The 10,532-nt window shown below is 40.0% G+C and overlaps 1 pseudogene; it reads right to left on the bottom strand.

Moving 5' to 3' along the window:
* Positions 1-986: 986 nt before the first annotated feature.
* LOC138248876 (zinc finger protein 850-like) overlaps positions 987-10,532 on the bottom strand; it is a 142,683-nt pseudogene continuing 133,137 nt past the window's right edge.

The following is a 10,532-nucleotide window of genomic DNA, read 5'->3' as shown; positions in this document are numbered from 1 at the left end:
GAAGAATGCATATGAAGTGGTATAAATTATCTATAGGTTTCCATAGTATGTACTGCTTTTCTAAAGAAAAGCTTATTTTACTTCCCCCATCCCACATGGGCATGTAACAGTCCAGCTTGTTGAACATGGAAAGTACACACTGCTTCTCCCAGAGTTCATCAGAAATAAAACAAATGCATTATGTCCCCGAGAGCATTCTTGTACCCGAGTGTGCACTTCCGACCGCGTGCCATTAAAGTAAAAATAGCTTTTAATAAGAGTAAAATGTATTAACATGAAATCCTTTAAGCATATTGCCCCACAAAGCAGATAGTAGACAATATTTATGCTAAAATGTAATCTTTGCACAAAATAGGGAAAATGTTCTAAACGGAATTGTTATTTACAGATATGACAAGTTTTCCAACAGTAAGTGAAATCAAACATTTTTTAAAAGTTAAAAAATGCATTCTGAATTATTATATCCTGTCAAATATAAATATTGGGACATCATGAGGATGGCCAGATGAATCAGTGTCATGTGAATGCTGCTTGACAGGTTTGGATTTCATATAATATATCAGTACATTACAGGTATTGTAATCATGGTTCTTTTTCAATAGAAAATTAACTGACCTCATCAAAATGATTGTTAAACGAAAAGTTCTTGCGGAATGGTGTCATCTGGTCATCCTACAAATCATAATTACTAAAAGAACAAAAATATACATATAAAGATTGCTGTTTCCTATTCTCAACACATTGTACTCCTCTATTTACAAGCATACATAATTCCCAGATTCAAGCAATAAAATTAAATAATAATTTCATAGAAGAAAAGATACATAGAAGGTAATCATGTAATATGTTCTTTAACTTACCTCTATGGGCTTAGGAGACATTTCATGGGTTCCTATGAAACATGGGTTTCATCAGCAAGTAAATAGCCTCAAACCAGTCTTCAGAGTTTTACTATTATGCTTTGTCAATTCAGTATTCCAATCATGAAAATTGAAACCTGACCATACTTATTTTACTGACTGAATGCGGAGAACAGCATTTACCATCTCACCATTATGCAGACTTCACGTACAGTTTTTAGTGAACACTCCCATTTGGAAAACAATGCATTCTTCAACCCAACTGCCACAATAAAATCATGTAATATAACAAATACAAAATGACTAACATTTATAACATGACTCTACATTCCCATATAAGGGATCTGGTGACATTTACAAACCATATGGTCGTTGGCCTTGTTGTTTATAGTATCATCAGAACCCCATGATGGAAATGTAGGACCAAAATACATGAGGACATATTATTATCCTACAAAAACAACAACGTTTATACATTGAAATATACCTGGACCTTAATGTTTACATAATTCATTAAAGCATCCTCCATCCCCATGAGCATGAATAAAATAGACAAATGTGTCCCATGGTCAACAATATCAAAGGTTACCAATATATTGCATAGCAGGATCAAAGAGCTAGCTCTCCTTACACCACGGAAAAAGCAACTTCAATAGTGGGAGGGTAGTTTCAACATAATATTGTGTATTTCCAAAGTAAGAAAGCGCAATAATTAAATATTACCTGACATTGGCAAGGTTTAGATACTGTTTCTTTACAAACCTTACAACCTTGCAAGCTTAAAAGTAAACAAAAACCTACCACATTTACTGTAGCAAAAAATATTTTCTTGGATGTGTTGCTGACAGTGACTTATAATTTCACGAAGGACGAAATACCCTACTTGATACTTGAGTTTTCCTGTGTGTACATTTGCAGGTGCAGAGGTAGTTGCAAATAAAGCATGAAAGTTTTTCCTACATGCAGTACAACAGAATGTTATTTTTATTTTGTGTGTTCACTAATTGACCTCTAGGCATAATAACTCCTGAAAGCTCTTCCTTCACTTACATCAGTGGGTTTGCAGGAGGTATCTTACAGTTTATGAATGACTGAATCATCCTATATATTTAATGTTTTTTTTTCACTGTGTGTGATTGTTGGTGGCATTTTAGGTATATTGAGGTAGCAAGGCCCATTCCACCTTCACTGCATTTGTATGGTTTTTCTTTTGTATGCCTTCACCGATGGATGGTTAAGACTATTGCTTGAGTAAATCTCTTTCCACATCCACTGCATGTGTGTATTTTTTGCATTTGCCTATTAGCTGCTGACTCCTTAGACGCATGGATTTACTAAAGGTCTTTTAAAATTGAATCCATTTGTATGTTTTTTTCTTCTGTATGCCTTCACAGACGGATGGTTAGGTCTGGTGCTTGACTTAAGCTATTTCCACATTCTCTGCAGGTGTAGGTTTTTCCCCCGTGTGTTAGATGGTGGCTCTTTGGTTGCGTGGATTTACTAAACCTCTTTCCACATTCACTGCAAGTGTATGGTTTCTCTGCCATATGCCTTTGCAGATGGGTGGTTAGGCATGATGATCAAGTGAAGACATTTCCACATTCACTCCATGTGTATGGTTTTTCCTTGGTACATACGCTGGTGGATCTTTATAGTTGATAAAGGAATAAAGCTCATTCCACAGTCACTGCGTGTGTATGTTTTTTCCTCTGTGTGTTAGCTGGTGCCTCTTTAGATGTGAAGATCTACTATAGATCTTTCCACAAGCACTGCATGTGTATAGATTTTCTCCAGTATGCCTTCGCAGATGGATGGTTAGGTTTGATGCTCGAGTAAAGCTCTTTCCACATTCACTGCATGTGTAAGGCTTTTCTCCTGTGTGTTAGCCAGTGGTTCTTTAGATTTGAAGATGTATTAAAGCTCTTTCTACATTCACTGCAAGTAAAAGGTTTTTCCCCTGTATGCCATCGCAGATGGGTGGTTAGGTAGAATGGGCGAGTAAAGCTCTTTCCACATTCACTGCATGTGTATGGTTTTTGCCCCGTGTGTGTTAGCTGGTGACTCTTTAGATGCGCAGCTCTACTAAAGCTCTTCTCACATTCACTGCAAGTGTAAGGTTTTTCCCCTGTGTGCTTTCGCTTATGGATCTTTAGGTTTGAGGACCAAGCAAAGCTCTTTCCACATTCATGGCATGTGTAGGGGTTTTCACCTGTGTGTGTTAGGTGGTGGCTCTTTAGAGATGAGGATCTAATAAAGCTCTTTCCACATTCTTGGCAAGTGTAAGGCTTTTCTCCTGTATGCCATCTCAGATGGACGTTTAGCTCTGATGGTCGAGTAAAGCCCTTTCCACATTCACTGCATGTGTATGGTTTTTCCCCTGTGTGTGTTAGCTGGTGGCTCTTTAAAAGTGAAGCTGTACTAAAGCTCTTTTCACATTCTTTGCAAGCGTAAGGTTTTTCCCCTGTGTGCATTCGCTGGTGGATCTTTAGGGTTGATGAACAAGCAAAGCTCTTTCCACATTCATGGCATGTGTAGGGTTTCTCCCCTGTGTGAGTTACGTAGTGGCTCTTTAGACATGAGGATTCACTAAAGCGCTTTCCACATTCTTGGCAAGTGTATGGCTTTTCTCCTGTATGCCATCGCAGATGGCTAGTTAGCCCTGATAGTCGGGTAAAGCTCTTGCCACATTCTTGGCAAGTGTAAGGTTTTTCTCCTGTATGCCATCTCAGATGGACGTTTAGCTCTGATGGTCGAGTAAAGCCCTTTCCACATTCACTGCATGTGTATGGTTTTTCCCCTGTGTGTGTTAGCTGGTGGCTCTTTAACAGTGAAGCTGTACTAAAGCTCTTTTCATATTCTTTGCAAGCGTAAGGTTTTTCCCCTGTGTGCATTCGCTGGTGGATCTTTAGGGTTGATGAACAAGCAAAGCTCTTTCCACATTCTTGGCAAGTGTATGGCTTTTCTCCTGTATGCCATCGCAGATGGCTAGTTAGCCCTGATAGTTGGGTAAAGCTTTTTCCACATTCACTGCATGTGTATGGTTTTTGCCCCGTGTGTGTTAGCTGGTGACTCTTTAGATGCGCAGCTCTACTAAAGCTCTTCTCACATTCACTGCAAGTGTAAGGTTTTTCCCCTGTGTGCTTTCGTTTATGGATCTTTAGGTTTGAGGACCAAGCAAAGCTCTTTCCACATTTTTGGCATGTGTAGAGTTTCTCTCCTGTGTGTGTTACGTAGTGGCTCTTTAGATATGAGGATTTAATAAAGCTCTTTCCACATTCTTGGCAAGTGTATGGCTTTTCTCCTGTATGCCATCGCAGATGGATGGTTAGCTGTGATTGTTGACTATAGCTCTTTCCACATTCAGTGCATGTGTATGGTTTTTCCTCCCCTGTGTGTGTTAGCTGGTGGCTGTTTAGATTTGAGGAGGTACTAAAGCTCTTTCCACATTCTTGGCAAGTGTATGGCTTTTCTCCTGTATGCTGTCGCAGATGGATGGTTAGCATTGACGCATAAGTAAAGCCCTTGCCACATTCACTGCATGTGTATGGTTTTCCACCTGTGTGTGTTCGCTGATGCATCTTTAATTTTGATAAATCAGATAAGTGTTTGCTACATTCACTGCAAGGATATACTTGTTTTCTCACTGATGTGTATGTTCTCTGATGGAGCCTTTAGTTTTTCAGGGAAGGTAAACCTCTTTCCAGATTCATTGCAGGTGTATTTTTTTTTCTCCTGTGTGTGTTCCCTGATGGAACTTTTTAGTTCCTGTGAGTGGAAAGCTCTTTCCATTTATACTGTATGCATCTGTGTTTTCCATTGTATGTGTCCGTTATTAGCCCCATAGCGCTGATGGCTCATTAAAAGTCATCTTACATTCATTATACCTAAATAAGTTTGCTGTTGAGCTGTTACTAAGAGCAATGTAAGGATTATGACCAATTAAAATTATTTTCACAAACCCAGAACCTTCACGTTATTGCTTCTGTTTTTGTTTGTTAATAAGTCTTAGCTGTGATAGCTGATGAACACTCTTGCCACATTCACTCTGTTCTCATGGGTTTTCCCCTGTGCATGTTTGGTTATGCTACTTTGGTACTGAGGAGAAGCAAAATCTTGTCTTATATTGTGTGTATGTTTTTGTTTTTCCTTTTGGGGTTTAGAGTCTAAGCGTTGGTTATATTTTGGTATAAATCATGTAAATGTGTTTGCTGACTGACCATTGTGGTTCCTGAAGTAACTATGCTTTAATATTACCTAGATGTGTACAGAATGCAGTGCATTTGTTCTTAATAATAATTTTTCATAATAACTGGAATTCTTGCAAACCTGATAACATAGGTATGGCCTTTCAATCAGAAGCTGTCTTCAACCTACGTTAAGAACGTTCAAGTATGTGTGCAAAGAATAAAACTCACCGCTTATCTAAATAGTCTGTTTCTTGGACAATATTTATGGAATACACGCACAAAGACCAAAGCTCATTACCGAGTCTTTATGTTCTAGTAGCCATATTACTTCTATTCTTTTAACTTTCAGATGCCTGCTTCACGATTCATGTTTTCGTATATGCAAGGTCTCTTTCTACGGATTGTAATGTCCAGCCACAACAGCGTTTATGATGGACTAACACCATAGCATTTACATTATCATGTTAGAGAGGGGAGCATTGTTGTAACAACCTCATCATTACAGAAGATAAAGGGTGGCCTCTGGCATGTTTTAATACTGCAGGTGAGAGGACAGTGTAATATTTATGATTTTAATTTATTTGGATGTTTTGGGTCCAGCAGCATGAACATCCTCAGCCTCTTGAAGCTGCTGGATTGCACTTGATGTTCTTGCAGAATACGTCTGATCATTTATGACATGCTGTGTCTCCTGCTGAGTTGTTCCATTGCAAATTACTGTTTGGTATCAGTTCTGGTTCTTCTTGAGTATCAGATAGCTTTCCAGTATTGTCATATTTTGTATTAATCTTCATCTGATTCTGTGTTCAGGAATCGCCTCGCTGGGGATACAAACAATAGTTGCAATGTTGAAATCTATAGGCAACACTATGTCTATGATGAAATGTTAAAAAAAAAAAAAGGGAATACCTGAATACATGTTAGACAATGGATAATTAGTCTAGGTAGCAATTCAGCCCATCATCTTAGCTGACTGTGCCACTACAGACCATAATCTTTCTTACGGAAATCAGCATTGATTCTGCTCTTTAAAAAAAAAAAAAAAAAGGCCAGTATGTGCAAGAGTCTAAATTCATCTGAATAGTAACACAGGCAACACCACATAATGGTGTTGGCCTTCAGAAGCGAGTTGTAGCTTTAGTCCTATGGCACAGTAAGACAATTAATCAGTACATTTCACTTGATCATGTTCATAGCTTAGTAAAAAATATGTAACTATGAAAATAGAACACAACAAAGCTGGAAAAAGAATCATTTTCAGGACAAAAAACAAACCCTAAAGGGGAAATCAGATTTGGGTGGCATGTCAAAGTGTATAATGTTTGTAGGTTCACTGGCAAAAACAGTGGCCAGGCAATGTCTATATCATCCCAAAGAGCTATCAGAGGGGCTGACATTTTTCAGTGCCTTAATGTTTCAAAGGCCTTGGCCATGTGTTCAATAATGGTGTGTTTGTTAGATTCAACACTTGTAGTGGATCCTATCTTGTTTTGATGGGAAGCAGAAGTTAGCTTAGCCATCTGGCTTGCAGACTCGTGGACCACCATCACATTGTGACTTTCACCCTACTTAGTTTGCTCCGTTTTAGTGCTATTATTTAATTACATCCTTCCACGATGGCTGCATTGTTTTAAGTTAGGCCAATGTTTTAGTTTCATGTTATCAGTGCAACTGTACTAACGCGTCACCGTCAGTGCCAAAGATAAAGAAACTGTAGGTATTCATACTAGGTAGTTTCCCTCTTTGCGCTTTCGAGGGAATTGCTTATGTAATTGCTATCCTAAGCATCTCTTGTTATCTATTGTTTGGGAACAGACGTATGTCAGGAGTCTGATCAGATCTGTATAAATACACCTTACACAGACAGTTAGGGGGATTCCTACCAGATGCTATCAATGCTGCACATCACCTTGACGCTGACCCAGTCTTCGTGTCCCCACGGAGTCTGATCTAGAGATCTCATTCTAAGGTAAAAAGAGTTGGAGGCTCTTCTCATGGACATGGTACTGGCAGATTAGGTTTAACAAGCCTAGCTCTCTTTAGGCTAGGGGATAGGTTCATCTTATTAGGGTATTAGGACATATTTCACATCTCATGTCATTTCATGTTACTGCAAGATGGTGGAGGTCTTTGTATTAATGACTCTTGTCTTTACAATTCTGTTTCTTGTACTGTTCATTATCCTAATTATTGCAGTCCATGCAACTTATTGTAGATTGCAGTCTTGTTGATAAAATCTTAAGAAAACTTTACTGCATCTCCTTCATTGCCTCTGTGTTTGACTGAGACATGTTCATGTGAGAACTCTGTTTAACCACGACCTCCCTGATATGTCTCACTTTTGAGTCCATGCGTAAAGGCTGCCACAAATCACCTTTTACTATTTGAGTATATGGTGAGGTACTGCTTGTGAGCCGGAAGGGTTGGGACGTAATTTGCGAATTGTTGTAGAATTGACCTAGTCGCCTACAAACATAAGTACTGTCCTCCTTAAACCAGCAGTCTCGCCTAGAGCAAGAGTCAAACTACGACATGGAACTACTAACGATGGTGTTTAGGCATTAATTTACAGACACCCTGACTATCACTGTCTCACACACACAACAGGTACTCTAAGTACCATTATACAGATGCGTCCGTGGTCTTGGGGAAGATTCTCATCAGCTTAACAGGGAGCACCTAATTAGGCTGTAGGTTGTTCGAGCTCGAACCATTGAAAGGACTTTTACCCCCCACTTGGTGTTCCATCTCTTTTTCCCATTACACATGTATGGCAAACGCCATAGACATTCCTGGGAATGCTAGACAAGCATTAACATTACATCTAGTAGCAGATGGCTTAAAAGAAGAGGGCGGGGTTTCACATTCATAGTAGAAGCTAATGAAGCTTACCAAGCAGAAACATTCTACTCTTGGGTAACCTTTCCTGAGGAAGATCAAAGATCATTCACATTCCACACATACAGAATTGCAAACGTATCACTATGGTACCAAGCATACCAGTATCTTGAAATACCAATCACTTCTCAAGAGCATCAAAACTGATTCAATGGTGCCCTACGTACAAGTAATACAACCCATGAGATTAGGTCCCTTAGGTAATGACAGACCAATGTGGCCTATGTTTGCCACATACACACCACACCCCGCTGCACAAAGCATGCAGACAGCTGATCTGAGCAATTTATACATTGAACTAGTAACGCTATATGGACGACTTGTTCAGTTCGTGATGCGAACTCTGAACACAACAACAGTTTGTCCAGCACCTCAAGCACCTGCTGGATATCAATTGGCTACCATCTGGATTAATCCACAAACTGTACATTCTATCATGGGTGAAGTGCCCACAGAACGAGAGAAAATCCTGTTCTGAATAGCCCAGAAAACAAATCAGCTGGACGCTGTTTTAAGATACGGGACCATCAGAAAAACATTGAAGTCTCACAATGTGCTTGCCCTTTAGGGTGGGTCCCTCAGTGGATGACTGCACCACATGGGGTACAGTCTTCGCTGCTATATATACAACCACACATGGTACCCAGACACTTGCCAATTTACCGGAAGTGTTAAAACGGATTCAGAATGAGCACGGGGCTGTTCCAGGCCCTAGATTTGGGGATGAAATTAATGCGTAACTTCGACGCATTTTCCTCAATAATACTCAGTAACATTAAAGGGGAAGCTGTAGCATTGGCCATATGCCAGTGGCTCCAAAAGAGTCCACATTTGGACCGGGAGAAACAGCTACTGAAAATAATCTCCTATACCAGTATAGGACGGGATAGGTTTTGGAGCCAAGCCGAAGAAACTTGTAATACAGAGTGGCACCCCTAAGGATGGTACCAAAAAAGGACAGGAGGGTTCTAAAAAGCGCTGGGATAAACAAAAAGAAAATAAAGACGGACAGAGTCAGAGAACCGATTCCCCACAACCGGGGATATCCGACAAAAGATATAACCTCAGAAATAGAGAAAATATAAAAGCTCCTGACAGATATACTAATCCATGTCCCTCTCGTTCCTTTCAGGACGCACCGGATAGACGTAGCGAGAGAGGGGGCTGTCCAGATCGATGTCCTGAATATGTGAAAAAGAAAGACTCGCCACAGTCTTCAGACAAAAAAGAAGATAGGTCCCTACAACAAAAGCCACAGTTTAAAAAGAAAAAGGTGGCAGCATTGTCAATTAAAAATGCCAATACACATGAGAACCTTCTTGAAGAACAAGATGTGGGCAGTGACACTGCTAGACAACGCGGCACAGGTCACAATATGTCGCCAGTGTCTGAAAGATCATCTGGATGTGACAGCAACTAGCAACTTTATTTCAGTCGAGACTGCGGACAGGTGCGTTCTCCCACCCGATAGGGTGTGATATTTTGGGATGAACTTAGTTGTGATTTCCTACTGACCGAAAAGGATTGGCCATGGACCAGCTCCCAAATGGGGAAGAGGTAATTTTGCCTTCTTTCTCTGATCTTGTTCCAGAGGGGGTAAAACAAGCCTAAGCTGTCAACTGGGCTTTAGCGCAGGCACCTGAATTATACCACAATCGTTTAGGTTGGGACAAGGATTCTCCTGGTCATGTAATACCTATCAGGTCTACACCCCAGCCTCTGCCACATTATATTGTTAAACACAAAGCAAAAGCTCCGGTGAGGGAAATCTTCACTCCGCTTGAATACCAGGGTGTAATTGAGCCCTGTGTCTCTGCAATAAATAATCCATTATTACTAGTTTCAAATCCAGACCATTTGTACAGAATAGTCTTAGACTACAGACACTTAAACAGTCATACTCGCACATACGCAATACAAAATTCGCACTGCACTAATTAATAACATAGTGAGTAAAAAATACAAAACAACATTTGAAATCTCCAATGGTGTTTTCTGCCAAAACTTAGCACACAAAAGTCGGGACCTGAGTGCATTCTCATTTGGCCACAAAAACACCCCTGCCATTTGCCTCAAGGATACAATAGCCCAGGGCTGTTCTCAGCCCGTGTAACATCAATATTGCATGATATTGACCCCGAGGCATTGTCCTATGTGGATGACATCTATCTCACAGATGACGAGCTCAACATTCTACTTGCCAGGGTGGATAGGATCATTTTAGGATTCGCAGCCCTTGGCTACAAATTCAATTTCAGAAAAACTAAAATAGCCTTTCTTAGCGCACTGTTACTGGGATGAGCTATCAAATGAGGGTAAGAGCCTGGCCCTGCACTTTTTAGAGAAGTGTGCCCAACTTCAAACACCAAATACACTCAAGAAACTACAGTCTATAATAGGTTTCTTTAATTTTGGCAGAACTTATAGTCCTGATTATGCACAACATATCAAGCCACTCAATGACTTAATACGCCCTGATTTCTCTAAGAAACACTGGACAACAGAACATACATGCATCCTTAGAGAGCTGCAACAGGACATGCTAGAAGCAAAACACTTACACACGTGACAACAAAACAAATGTGGT

This window comes from Pleurodeles waltl, chromosome 8, assembly GCF_031143425.1.
Source record: "Pleurodeles waltl isolate 20211129_DDA chromosome 8, aPleWal1.hap1.20221129, whole genome shotgun sequence".
In the NCBI taxonomy this organism is placed as follows: domain Eukaryota; kingdom Metazoa; phylum Chordata; class Amphibia; order Caudata; family Salamandridae; genus Pleurodeles; species Pleurodeles waltl.
This window is presented reverse-complemented; position numbering and strand designations above follow the sequence as displayed.